Source organism: Ixodes scapularis, unplaced genomic scaffold (genome assembly GCF_016920785.2).
Source record: "Ixodes scapularis isolate PalLabHiFi unplaced genomic scaffold, ASM1692078v2 PGA_scaffold8__174_contigs__length_109621045, whole genome shotgun sequence".
Lineage (NCBI taxonomy): Eukaryota > Metazoa > Arthropoda > Arachnida > Ixodida > Ixodidae > Ixodes > Ixodes scapularis.
This window is the reverse complement of record NW_024609883.1, coordinates 50,733,017-50,747,596: the sequence shown is the minus strand read 5'-3', so window position 1 is coordinate 50,747,596 and position 14,580 is coordinate 50,733,017. Positions and strand designations below refer to the sequence as shown.

The 14,580-nt window shown below is 49.0% G+C and overlaps 1 non-coding gene across 1 annotated transcript; it reads right to left on the bottom strand.

The window, feature by feature from the left end:
- Positions 1-8,088: 8,088 nt before the first annotated feature.
- On the bottom strand, positions 8,089-8,191 carry LOC115326768. Its single transcript, XR_003919661.2, has one exon. It is a non-coding gene; the product is annotated as a U6 spliceosomal RNA (small nuclear RNA).
- Between the last annotated feature and the right edge of the window lie 6,389 nt (positions 8,192-14,580).

The following is a 14,580-nucleotide window of genomic DNA, read 5'->3' as shown; positions in this document are numbered from 1 at the left end:
GGAGGTAGAAAGGATAATACGACGGGACGAACTGGAGATTAAAAGCGGCACGGCACTCCCCGTTCCCGGACCGTACCGACACTTAAAGTGGTCCGAGAAAAAAAAAAAAAAAAAAGATAATAAAAATGAAAAACAAAATCAAGAAAAGCCTGAATTTGTGACACTACTCCCCACTTCAAGAACTTTTCACGCGTGAAAATTCAAAACACAGCACAAATTCAGACACCATGAAGCCAAACAGCTGCCTCAAAACGCAAAGGGAGAAACAAACACACACGTCTTCAGGCGGCAAAGAACATACAAACAAACGAACCAGAGAGAGCGCTTCGACGCCCCTGTAAGCAGGACTCTACAAATATGAAAATAATATTAATTAAAAATGACAAAAAGAAAACTTAAAGCCGGCCTAAATAATCGGCTCCAACGTTTCCCCGCCCTTTGTGTACTAAACTTGCTGTTCGATGGCGCCTCGAACTGCAAAGAATAGTGTCCGTCCTCTGTTGAGCGCTAAGGCCCGTCCCAAACACGACGTCTTTCGATCTCTCGCTTGTTTCCATTCTCAGCAAGGAGAAATCCCGTTCGCGATCCTCTTCTTCCTAAGTTACGACGTTGCAGACATTGGTCTCCCCCTCCGTCTGTCGCTCTTCGTACTTTGTCAGGAGGTTGCCGTGAAACAACCCTGTCGAGTGCCCCAGATCTACGTTCTTCATAAAGAACTCGCAAGGGTGTCTTTTCTTCTTGACAGTCATTTTCTTTGCCCTCGTTCAGGAAACAGCTCGGGAGGCCCTCGTGCCTACGTTGTTCTGCCAACAGAGCTTCGGGAGTGACAGTTTCATTCGGGATTTCCGGGACCTTGTGTGGCTTAGGTCCAGCCGTCTGGCTGCTCTTCTTTTGAAGCCTGGTTTCCACGGCGGCACTCATGGTAGATTCGACTTCCTTGCCGTTGTTGTCTTCGGTGGTGATCCCGTTATCAGCGGCTTCAACATCCCAGTCGGGATTGGACTCTCCTGCTGCCAGAGCCCCGGGAATGTTGCCCAGAATGATGTCATATATTGGACTCTCCATGCAGAGTGCTGTTACTTCGCCGCTGAAGAAAGGAGTGCACATCGACAGCCTGGCTTCGGGGAGTACCCTGACCGTTCCATCCACCAGGTAAACTGCTTTAGACGTTCCTGTGAGGTCTTCGTCTGAGATAAGGCTTCTCCGAACGACAACGGTGTTGCACCCGGTGTCGCGGAGGATCGTGACGACTCGCTTTCCCGCTTTTCCCGTTCGTACTGGTAGTCGATCCGTCAAGTGCTTCGTTTCGACCGCAATGATCGAACTTACGATCTGGAGTCGCTCCTCGTTCTTCAATTTCCCGTAACCGTTCTGATTGAGCCCGTCGTTCATCTGGCCGTTCTCAGTAGTCACACAGCAGGAAGCTTGAGATCGCCCCCGGGGTCCATCTTGGGATCCTCCCTGGCAGGAATTTGCGGTGTGGCCTGTCCGACCACATCTCCAGCAGGAGGGAGTCTTCGGGCCTTTCTCTCGGCAGTCAGCAGCCCGGTGTCCCAAGCGGTTGCAGAGAAAGCATCTCAAGGGAGGCCGTCCTTCTCCCGCAGGGTTCTTGTTGACGTATTGTGGAGCATCAGGGTTCGGTCTCTTCTCTTCCGACTTGAACCCAAGAGACTGGGCCCCTTGTGCTTCCAGAAACCGATCGGCCAAGTCGGCCATGTCGTCCAGAGTCTTTGATCCTCTCTCCTTGATGAAGATGGCAAGCTTCGGCGAGCACCCCTTTATGAATTGTTCGGTGAGTACTAGGTTCCGGAGAGTGTCGTACTCCTTCATCGTCTCGGCAAGTTCGACCCAACGGTCGAATAGGCTCGCCAGGCGCGCTGCAAACTGTGCTCCCGTTTCCCCGTTTTCCGGTTTGGCGTTCCGAAACTTTTCACGAAATCCCTCTGCAGTCAGACGGAACCGTCTCATCAATGCCTTCTTCACGCCCTCGTAGTCAACGGACTCTTCCGGTGTGAGTCTGGAAATTACCGACAGTGCCTCGCCCTTCAAACACAATGCCAGCATCGTAGCCCATTGGTCGCGAGGCCAGAGTTGTCCCAGGGCTAAACGCTCGAACCGAAGGAGATATGCGTCTAAGTCGTCTTTCTTTTCATCAAAGGCCGCCATCCAGCGTTGAGGACTCGTTAGCACGGCGCCGTGATTCGCCCCAGACCCATTCGTAGGGCTCGCATTTTCGACTTCCTTCAGCCGAATCCTCAACTCTATCATTTCTTTTGCCTTTGCTTGCCGCACGTCCTCTCGATCCATCTCATCTCTCACCCAGTTTCGCAGTTCCACCCCATCGTAGCCCAGCTCTCTCCCAAGCGCGGTTAATTCCACTCGCGACATGGTAGCACAATAACTCTCACACTCAAAGCAAGAAACAAACGATTACTCAAATCGCCCGCCCTCGTTCTTCCTCGCGGCCTTCCTTCGCAGTGGGGTCGTCTCCCCAACCTTACACCATGCCACCGGTCCTGTCGCGGACGCCAGTTTTTCACGGAGTGGGTGGTTAAATTAATAAAAATAAAGCAATGATCCACTCTGAGGATAAACGAGAAATTACGGAAAAAAAACAAAAGAGCTAAGTTCGACCGGTGACTAGCGCTAGGTCCACGCCAGGTGTAAAATCAGGAAAGAGAGACGATGACACAGGGAGGATAAGCAAACAAAAGATTAAAAATTTAATAAAGTGAAATACTACGCCGCGGACGGCAAAAGAGCACTCTACACAAACCTCGCTCCAGTTAAACGCAATGGGGTCCCGCGGGCCAGAAACTAATACTAAAAAAGTCACGACACTCGTAAAACAGGATCGAGCCGACAAAACCGCGACGAAATCCCAACACTAACCAAAAACAAGGGCAAACCGAGACGGAACTCGAACGTTACCGCTACCCAAAAGGGACAATCCCCCAAAACAGTCGCGACAGGAAGTAGCGCTACGTATAAAAATGTCCCAAAGTTCAACAGTTCGTACTTCAGAGCCGGAGGATGGAGTAGACAAAACAAACAAAAAACAGCTTAGCTTTCCGGTAGGTGCTGAGTCCAGAGCAGTCCGTTGTCTGGAGATGTCGGCCGAAGAACGATGTCTCGGAGTCAGGCGGTCCGGTTAGAAGCTTGATGAGGTCGACACCGCGCACCACACATCCACCCACGCTTCAGCACAACCAACTCAAACACTTGCCCGACAGGCAGGGCAGAAGCCGAAAAATTAAACGTTCAAAAACTCACGTGCAGGGAGTGACTGCGTCGAGCAGCACCCCCGGCCAGCTCCGGGGCTCGACTACCTCCTTTGTTCCAGAACCCCTTTTTATAGGTTCGACTACCGACCAACCTCCCGTTTTCCCGCCTTTCGGGTCAGTCCACTTCCCAGAAAAGCAAAGGTATCCGGCGCCGACCCAAATGGGAAAACATACAGGCCATCCATTTCCCCCGTACGAGTCCAAAACATCAATTATCGTCGATACGTAGAACCCGACAACAACGACCGGCGCCAGACTGAAGACAGTCGCCGCCTTCAAAAGGCGCGCCAGCCAGCTTAGACATCTTTGTATCCCGGCGTCGCCTTCGCGTGTCAAATCGGCACCAGAGTCCGCAAACGCACCCCTCCGTCCGCGAGGCCCAAGCCACAAATTAACTTTGCCCCGGGGTGAAGCCTAATCTGAGTCGCCCGTCCACAAATACCTACCCCGAAAACGAGCAAACCCGTTGGGGAGGTAGAAAGGATAATACGACGGGACGAACTGGAGATTAAAAGCGGCACGGCACTCCCCGTTCCCGGACCGTACCGACACTTAAAGTGGTCCGAGAAAAAAAAAAAAAAAAAAAGATAATAAAAATGAAAAACAAAATCAAGAAAAGCCTGAATTTGTGACAGTATCGTAAATTAATATACATATATATATAGTTGTTCCTTAATCCTGCTAAGGTATGAGGCCGTCAAACTGTGCATGCGAGGCCCGCTACGCCAGAATTCAAAACGAAACTTCTGAAAACTGTTCTAATCTACCACTATTGCTTTGAAGTCCAGGGTTGTGTTTGCTAAATTTTGCATTGTTTATGCCTGTCTGGTTTTCACCAGACAAAAAATTGACGTGGAATATTCTTTCGACCGTTATTGGTAACTCTTTTCAAAACACCACCTGGTAACATATTCGGCCGCCATATTTTGGGCATCGTTTTTAGTGCGAGACTTGTGACTAGAACTCATTTCATATTCAGTATTGACGCAGCATTCGTGTCTAATACATTTAGACTCGCATCCGCGACAAACAATGACCGTACCTCTCTTGCTCCCTATACACTTGGCCAAAATAAGGCGGCCTCGAAGACTAGCGGCACCATAGGTTGCACTTTTAAAAAGGCTGCATTCAAGTTTCTATTATTTTCTAAATCTACAAAGGAAATTTAATGCAAACATTTTTTGAGGAAAGTTAAACAATTCAAAGATTGTGAGCGAGTGTGAATAAATAAAGCTGAGAGGAATGGTTTCTTTGGTGCAGCTTGCGAGCGCTATGCTCGTGGTCAGCTTTCAGTGGCATTTTCGACAGGAGGGCGCATGCACAGATATAATGGGCGTTCAAGCACGCGCACCCGTACATCTGACTGCATAGCCATAGGACGTCCACAAAACGCGACGACTTTACCGACGCCGGGCTGGTTGCAAAGTGATACTCGTTCGCTTCGTTTGATTATGCTGTTTTGTGTTACATAGAACTCAAATCGAATGGTTTACTTTTTACGCGCGGGGCGTACGCTTTAGTTCGTGATTCGACCTCTTTCAAGCTGAGGTCACGGTCAAAAACATCGACGCGTATTGAGTAAGTGCAGCCATCTTGGGATCTAAGCGATCACGCTAAGGACGCTGAGGGCAGTCCGCTCTACAACTTGCGAAGCGGAGCGCACGCTCACTCCGCTAACTATACGCTCCAACTCAGAGCGGGCGACGCATGCGCGGTGGGGACGATGCTTCTCGCAGAGCGTAAAGTAGAGCAAAGAGGGCTCACAAAAGTGGCCTACTAATACTTATAGATTACGAACGCGCTCGTCGTGACTTGTCCTGACACTGCCCATGTACATCTTTGGTGTATAGAAAAAAGTAACTTTTTACCAGACAGAGCAGCTGTGCTAGAAACAATGGAAACGCGAAATTTACACAAACCATGCAGGGTCTCACCTGTGAGCACAGCTCTAGTTTCGCCAGGGTCAACCACCTATGTTTGTTCATGTCAGCGAGCAGGTGGCCGAACCTCTCGTTGATGTGACCCACGATGAGGTTCACAGAACTGAAGAACACCAACAAGTTCCGTCCAAACGCTCATACAAGTACGAACAGACGGTTGGGATAGGCCAGTCGAGGAAGAACCATGCAAAGCGTCTCGCCAGATTGGCAACACCCTGCGCCGATCTGTCGGGTGCTGGTATTTGGAGGCCCGCACGCAGAACTGCCAGGTCCTTCTTTAAGCAGGATAGCTTCCTAAAGGGTTTCTTTTCTACGTTGGAAATATCCAGCAAACCGCGTTCGGAAAGGAAGCTTCGGCGCTTGATGGCACGAGGGATACGAATCATAGATTCGATGTCTCGCCAGCTTAATCTAGTTAGTAGAAGTCTCCTTCCTTGACAACAGCGGGGATTCATCGTGCTGATGCCTTGCTAGCCTTGAGCAACGCTGTACTCGTACTTCGCAAAAGAATGTACTCGCAATGCGCAAACTTCGTCCTTTCCTTTCATTTTTCTACTTCGACTGAGTAACTCTGTCTCATTTTTAATTCGAGTGGAGCAGAAGCTACAAGAGCGAGCGCCGGCCTTTCAGCCTCCTTGACCAGCACGCGCGCTCGTGCAGTGCAGGTACCGTTTAGAGCAACATGCTCATGCTTATACCTTCGGCTTCACTCGCACACAAGGTGGAACGATTGTATTTATATTTTATAGCTTAATATTTCTTCAGGTGTGTGCCTACTCTTTTGTGTTTATTATTGTCGCCTTCGTTTTTACTACCTCTACAATCACGCTCCCTTTTACGCTCTTGGTACTAACGCTTAGGTTTTTTGGTCTTACTAGTACTATAAACGTCCACTTGTGGGGCTACGCAAGCAAATTTTTCGAACCCGCTCAAAACGCTCTTACGCTGAAGAAAAACGCTCTACTAAAACGCGTTTTTGGACCTCCACTTTCCATTCCGGCCAAGCGGGCCACGCATGCGCAGTTTGGCACCCTCAGAGCGGAGCGGAAGATGAAAACGGTCTACTATACTTCGTTTCAGCTTCGGTCCGAGCGTAGCCAATGTTATGAGCCGAAGGGCCAATCAAACAGCGAAAGAAGCACAACCTCATGGCGTGCTTTCCGAAGTTGATAGGACCAGCCGGTATTCGCCGTCCCTCTGTGCGCGCTCCTCCGCCGGCTAGTCCTATCAAGCGCAGAGAGCACGTCATGACGCTGCGCTTTTTGCGCTGTTTGATTGGCCCTTCGGCTAATAACATCGGCCACGCTCGGACCGAAGCTGAAACGAGGTATAAAACTCTCTAGTGTTGCACCAGCGCTCGATCCTGCTGTTTCGCCGACACCGACTCTTGCGACACTAGCCTTTCTCTATTTTGTTTTGGGCACAACTTCGCCCCATTAAACGTTTAGTCTCTTCAGTCATAACCTCCTCTATACGGAGAAAGCCTGGCACGTCGCGAAAAAAAGTGGCCGCCGAAAGTAGGAGAGGAGGGGCGGGGAATCCGGAGCAGAGGGAAGCTTAGAGTGCCTTCATACACACGCGCGCTTTTGCTTGAGTGGTGACATCTCAGCCATTTTCACGCCCAATCGTTTTTTTATGCATTTTGAAGTGCGCCCAATACGGTGTTACTCAGCTCGAGCGTGCAGCTTTGGCTAATGCATAGACGCCATTTTATCGCCCAAGTCACGCACCGAGTGCGCGAGAGTGTCACGCGCTGGCACATTCAGTGCAACAATGGATGTCTTCACCCTGAGACAGACAGACATGTAGGCACCCTAGGGAAGCTTAGGGTGCCTACATGTCTGTCTGTCTCAGGGTGAAGACATCCATTGTTGCCCTGGATGTGTCAGCGCGTGACGCTCTCGAGCGCTCGGTGCGTGACTTGGGCGGTAAAATGGCGTCTATGCGTTAGCCAAAGCTACGCGCTCGAGCTGACTGACACCGGATTGCGCGCACTTCAAAATGCATAAAGAAACGACTGGGCGGAAAAATGGCTGAGATGTCACCACTCAAGCAAAAGCGCGCGTGTGTATGAAGGCACTCTAGGGAAGCTTGTCTGCTAGCGCCACAAAAGAGCGAGCGGCCAAACGCAGAAACAGTCTATTTTTTTTTTTCCTCTTCTCTTTTTGGAATCGCGGAGAAGAGAAATTCAACGCACACCCTTTCCCTTCGCCGTCCCTGCGTCCGCATGTCCGCATCTCCGCTACGGTCCCGGTCGTCGCTTTCGTTTGCGCTGGAGGTTCGACGAACTGCCCGGAAAGGTCGGTATCTGGTGCTTGGAGTGTGCGGCGATTCATGGGCCATATATTTCGTTTCACCTTAGGTTTGAACGAAGCCAAAGATATACTTCGTGTGATCTTATGTGCGAGCGAAGGCAGTGCTAGGCTTGCGGTACGTAAACATCGTAGTTGTAATTGTAAAACGAATCCCGCACCTCATGCACAATCGCTTCTCAGCCTCGCACGACGCAGCCACAACGGCCCATGCCACCCACTGCCGATGGTGGTCAAAGAAGCTCTTGAATTGAATTGGGTTGTGGGGATATTTATACAGCGTGTAGTTGGTCTGCCATTAAAGTTGCGACGAGTCACACGCTGTAGATGAGCAATTTAGCCAGTGCAGTACAACCGCTAGCCTGGGGTCTTTCACGTGCTCACGCAGTAGTGATACACGATTGCACGCCGGTACGATGCTCATCCAGATCGAAACGGGCAGGGGTGGGGCTCGAACCCAGGATCCCTGGGTTCTGCAGCGCGAGCTTTCGCTCCACGCGCGTCGAGCTGGGTGTGCGCTTCAGCCCACTCGGCCACCGATCCCCCTAAAAAAAAAATGTGGAACGCTTCACGATTTTGCGTGTCATCCTTGCGCAGGGGCCATGCTAATCTTCTCTTTATCGTTCCAATTTTAGTATATGTACTTCGGAAGTACAGAAGTATATGTACTTCGGAAGCTCTTCTCATGTCTCCGGGTAGTGTAAATTCGTGGCCTTTTGCCACTGATCACATATTTATCCGACGTTCGTACACTGTCCCTCTCTTGCCTGAAAGCGTTCGTCTTCGCGACGCGCGCACGCAGCTTCGTTTCCCGTCGCAGTTGGCCGCAGTGCTCGCTGGAACACGCCGAACTTTCGTCCTGTAGCGCTGTTACTTGTATACATCCTCGGCACCTGGGCGTCGAAACTACTTAGTCAAAACTGTTTGGTTCTTCCGCTCCACGACACGATAGTCCGACGACGGCGCACTCCACTGACACACCGACAACACCGCCGGCGCCACCGGCATGGTGCATTGTTGCCACCTTCCTTTCGAATCGCCGCAGGCGTTGCTCCCGGAGTACGAAACCGATGGCAACGAAAACACGAAAACAAACGTGGTTCGGGGAGCGGCCGCCCATGACCCAAGCGCTCGCAGACTATCTCTGCCCTTTCTGCTCAGCGCTACCATATTGGGCACCGCTCCGCGCGCTTCTCCTCTCCCTTTTCCTGCGGCCGCGTGCCCTATGGTCCGTCGTCGATGTGCCAGGCTTTCTCCGTTAAAGGGGTATCCACACGAAGGAGAACTCCGCGGACGGATTTCGTGACGTCAGCAACCCGGGAAACTCCGTCTTCGGCTCCGCCGCCCACCTGCGGAGCTCTCGTGCTAACAGTGCGAAGCCTCCGCGCCTCCGCCACGAAGGAGAACGGTGCCGCGAGGCGTCAAAAAGGGATGACGCACTTCTCAAGTGATGCGCGCTCCGCGGAGAAAAGTGGCGGATTTCTCCTTCGTGCTGATACCCCAATAGAGGAGGCTATGCTTCAGTCATCGTCGCCTCATCATTTGTCATTCGGGACAATATCCTGCTCCTTATGGTTTGACTGCATAAAATAGCACTACGATACTTTTTTTTTTTTTGAGTGGTTGCGTGCTCATAAACCATTCTGATAAACCATATTTGCGCAACGGCATAATTGTCGTTGTGGCACAAAGATGCTCCTGCATATCTCGAGTCAAGGAAGCTTGACCTTAAAAGCTCCATTCAGTTTCGGTGACCTAAATTTTGGTCCCAAATCGTTGCTTCTCTGCCTCTTATGGCTTATTTGTCGACACCTTTGCATGGGATGGGGTACCAGTTCTGGTAAAAAAAGGTGCAATGTCCATTGCGTCCGAAACTTTATCCCAGCCCGTGTTTCTCACAAATTGCAAAAAAAAAAAAGAATGTGAGGTGACTTTTTGTCTCGGTCTGTGGAAGAGCGGTTGAGCTTTTGTCCGGTTACCAGCACGAATATGGTACTCTGGTTAAGACTTAAATAGCTCTACATTTTACACTAGCGTTGAGCGTATCGAAAGTTAAGTGTGCATCGAAAGCTAAAGCATGTACCCATATACTGCTCAGACTGTTATGTTTGAATGTTCATAGTACTTAATTAGCCTCAGATTTGGTGTAATTTGTCTCCTGATTGCTAACAACAGAAAGAAGGAAAGATTCTAATTCTGGGTTGATAGAAAAACTCCACCTGCTGATAGCTACCAATCATCTCGGCGCCAATTTTGAGTATTCACTGCACGCCAACGGTCGAGTGCTCAGAACCAGTTTTTCCCACGAGATTTCATACAATCGCAGTTGTTCATGACAACCAGCACCGTTTACTCACGCAAGTGGCCATATGGGAAACTTAGAATATTTTGTATTGATTGAGGCACACGTGGCAAGTAGTATAGGGTTTTTATCAATCCGCGAAATAGAACTCTCCTGGGTTACCTTGGTCTCTAATCCATGTAGCACACAAAAGAGCACAAGCTGAATCACAGTGGGGAACGAAAAAAATAAGGATAAATAAGTGTGTAATGACATGAAAACTGGAGGCAATGCAGATATGCAGAAGGTAAGGTATGTTTCTCTAAATACATTACCAGTAAAGTATTTAGTTTTATCGTGCGAGCGAAGCGGAACATACAAGCGCGAGCATGCTTCCTTGAACTACTCTTCAAGTGAACAAGCGCACAGTTCAAAGCATGGAGCTCGCGTTTATAGCTTTTGGTGCGCTCAAACCTTTTAAAACATAATTATAATCAATTCTATTATTTTATTTTTTAATTAAGTGCGCCTATGTTTTTTTTGTTTTTTTTTTTGTCTTTTGCGTTAGCGTATTATTTTCTTAGTTATATAATATTTTTCTACAATCCGTTAACTATAGTCTGTTTTATCATAAGAGAGCCGCATAATCAGAGATGTAGACGAAAAAAAAAAAAGAACGGAAACACGCGTACACACATTAAAAATGCAATGTAACGGCGCATTCAAAATTAGTCGTTAGTTTTCTAGAGAGCAGGAGTTTTGTAGGGCGACATTGTTACCCGTTGTAGACTATAAATTTAGCCAGCGCAGTACGCCTGTTAGCTCAGGGTTCTTAACGTGCATCACGCAGCATATGTGATACATGATCGCACAACGGTAGAATGCAGATAGGCGACTGAACCCAGGGTCCCTGCTAAAGCCCCTTGATAAATGCGTTTTTTACGAGCACCGCCAACCATTGTCTTGGAAACGCGCAAGACACGTTCCACGAGTGGGTGCTACACCGCTATTTGCTTCCAAGGGCCGCTCGAGAAACAGGCCTCGTGCACTAGCACATTTGACGTTACTTGAAAGACCAACGCAAACACGTCGAAGGGCTTAAAGGGGCCATGAAACGAATTTTGGGCTGGGATGAATGATTTTAAATTGGGACTTTACTAATCGCATGTTGGTTAGTTGGCCAAAAGAAAGAGGGTAGAAAGTCAACAGCCAGCTTTTCGGTACGAACATTTGAAAATATAGTGGACTATTTTGTATTTTCTTTCCTTCAAAAGCTCTCCGCCTTTTCACTATGATACATCAGCGGTTCCCAAGGCGCGTCAGCGGTGCCAACCTGACGTCAGCCGAGCCCAGCTCACGCATTGGACACGAGAACTGCGTCACTCGGACGTATGCGCTCGTCAACAATCAATCCGTCGACGAATATTTGGATTCGTGTTTGTGGCCAGTGAGTGCCCTGACAAAACTTATCGTCACTGGGGAATGACAAGTTCTATGGTGTGCATAAAAAGCACGGTGGAAGCTAGGAGTCATCGCACTGGTGCCGAAGAATGTCACGACAACATGATTTCACAATTTGCATTTGAGTTGAGAATCAAAGATAAGGAGGGAGAACTAGGAAAATCGTTTCATGACCGTTCACACGATGCATTTTTCTGGCGCATCTAGAGTCGCGAAACGTAGTTTCGCGAAATGGTTGCGCCGTCTGAACGAGCCCGAAAAGGACGCGCGCATCTAAAAAAAAAGCTGCGCGCAGACTTCGCTTCTGGAGCGAGGTTTTGCTGAAACTTTGCCGAGTCCTGTCAATCACTCCGAGGGCGCCGCCAATGGCCGCTCAGAAACGCCCTCACGTGGCCTTTGAGGGGGGAGCGAGCTGTTTGAGAAGACCACTTCACTGCCGGTGTTGTAGCCGAGCCAAATCCGAAAAAAACCGAAACCACGAACGATGGATACTGCTGGCGCTTCCGCAAGCACGTCAAGCACCACTGAAGGAAAAGTGAGTAGCATATCGGATAAAAATCCAGCGATGGACGCAGACGTAATTGGGGATGATGATAATTCGCGTCTATTTTTAGTCATAATTAAGAAATAAAGCCTTGAGACAAGGAAACAAAAAGGGACGTACACAGTACCGTATCTCAGGAGACACTATTTGTGTCTCCTGAGATTTAACGAAATATTTGCTAAATAGCGGGCCTGCACTTCGTATCCACCGATTACGTAACAGCAGAGAAGTATCGGACCTCTCTTCGCGAAGGGCCCCCTTCAGGGAGGCCAAGCTTCCTGCAAAAATGAACCCTGAATCAACAGACCAACTGATGCTCGCCGCCCTACAAGACATAACAGATTCGGGGACGTCTTTCAAAGACGGCTATCAAATTCCGACCAAGGAACCGACAACAGATGCAATGACTTGCACTTCCTCTACAATCGTGTCTGCCTGCGATGACGACGACATGCTGCCCGACGACGATGAATTCGAGACTGCTCAGGGAAAGAAGAGACGTAAGACGGACCCACGGTGTCATGCTTCATCTCTCAAGGATGAAGGCAACCTACAAGTTGGATCCACGGTATTGTTCATCCCGACTGAGAACCACAAGGTCGAGTCGCTCAGCAAACTCAAGCTTACAGACTACCTGAACAACGTTGCTCCAGGCATGGTGAGTGTTGTCCGGATTAACAAAGCTCGGAACATTGTCGCAGTTGATGTGAAGCGACCTCTCTTTAAAGCGGAGCTTCTCAAGCTGTCCAAGCTATGCGCAGTACCGGTCAGAGCCTTTCTGCCGAGAGATCGCTCAAACTGTTTTGGCATTCTGCGAGACATTGACCCTGACTGCACAGAAGACGACATTAAAACACATCTGCAGTCCTCCGTTGGCGTGGCAGAGGTGAAGCGACTTGGGAAGACGTCACCCGTAGTGCGAGTCGCCTTCACAGGGAAAGTAGCTCCTCAACACGTCAAAGTGGGGCTTGTAAGAACTGAGGTGATCCCCTACCGAGCACGCCCCTTGCAGTGCTATAGATGTTACAAGTTCGGCCATATTGCAGCTGCGTGCACAGCAGAGTTTCAATTGTGTTATCGATGTGGACTGCGTCACGAAGGCACGTGTGAAGCCAATCCCAACTGCGTTAACTGTCAAGGACAGCACGCCTCTAACTCAGCCGAGTGCCCAGTCAAGGTACGAGAGACTGAAGTTACAAGGTATCGGCTAGAACACAACACCACTTTTCGCGAGGCAAAATATGCCGTGCAAGCTAAACGTCAGGCAAACAAGGAAACGGCTGAAGGTGGCAAACCAGCGTCCAGAATCACCACCAGTAGTGTGCCGTCACTAAATGCTCAGGAGTACCCTCCTCTTAAGAACCTGGAGAACAAAATCGACGACCCTGGAGCTGTAGCGACTACTACAACAGCCGCACTCAGAGAAGCACGAAAACCATCTTTTTGGGAAAAACAAAACATCAAAGACATCACTTCACACGCGCCTTCCGATTCGCGTACCTCGGCACCAAACCAGGCTGGGGAAACAGGTACTACATCGTTTTTCAAAACCATAATACCACTGGTATTCACCGCACTTCGTCAAATATTGAAAACGATTCCACCGGCATCAACGTTCCATCTCGCGATTGAAGCGATCCTTTCGTTAGAGTCCTTCATTGTAAGGGTACTCTGAAGTTTTACCACTCTCGCCTCACCCGAAGAAACGGACACTGGTCATGTTATGCTTCAATCACTAGAAAAACAGACCCCAGGGAACCCCCGACTACAGGAAAATGCACAAAAATTTCGTAAACTTTTTTTTTTTAATTTTATTTACAAATTTTGTTACTGTACTCTTGATTCACAAGCTAACACTCTGGCTTTCAACGGTACATTTTTGCTTCAAGGCAACTACCGATTTTCACCATACATGTACCAACACAGCCTATTTATTTATTTATCTTTAAAATCGCAAAGATCTATTTTACAAGGTATGGAAGGCACGGCGCCTGCAAGTATAGCGCTTACAATTTTGGTTTTGATTGACTTTATGCTCTGTCCAAGCCCTCCCTCCTAGCCTACATATGTTATCAGTAGAGCAAATTCGGACACAAGCAACCATTTTACAATGGAATGCAAGGGGTCTCCGCAGCCGACTATCTGACTTTCGACAATTTTGCCATAAGTACCGATTTCCTATCATGGCCTTGTCGGAATCAAACATTGCTAGTGATTTTCGTCTATCCGGTTACGAGGTTTTTCACTCGACGCGAGGTACAGCTCCAAGTCGAGTACTAGTCGCGGTTCGGAAAGACCTTACCTATATTTCTCACGCCCTTCCACCTGACGCTAACAACGAGTACGTAGCGTTGACTGTCAAAAACGATCACCGTATATTCACCATAATCGCGGCGTATATTCCGCCAAATACTCAGTTTAACACCCAACGTATTAACTCTATTATTGACAACACTCCTTCTCCGCACATCCTAACGGGCGACTTTAACGCCCATCACCCCTTATGGGGAAGTGTGAAGACAACTATACGGGGAACCTCACTTGCGACACTTACCCATCAGCATGGCCTCTTTTCGCTGAACGATGGAAGTCCTACTTTTTTCCGTGGAACTACGATGAGTAGCTGCTTGGATCTGACATTTGCTAGCGCAGGTCTTTCGAATTTAATTACGTGGTTCACAGACATCGAATGCCATGGGAGTGACCATATTCCAACCTACACTCTGCTCAAGGGATTTGGGTCAAATAATGAATCCTC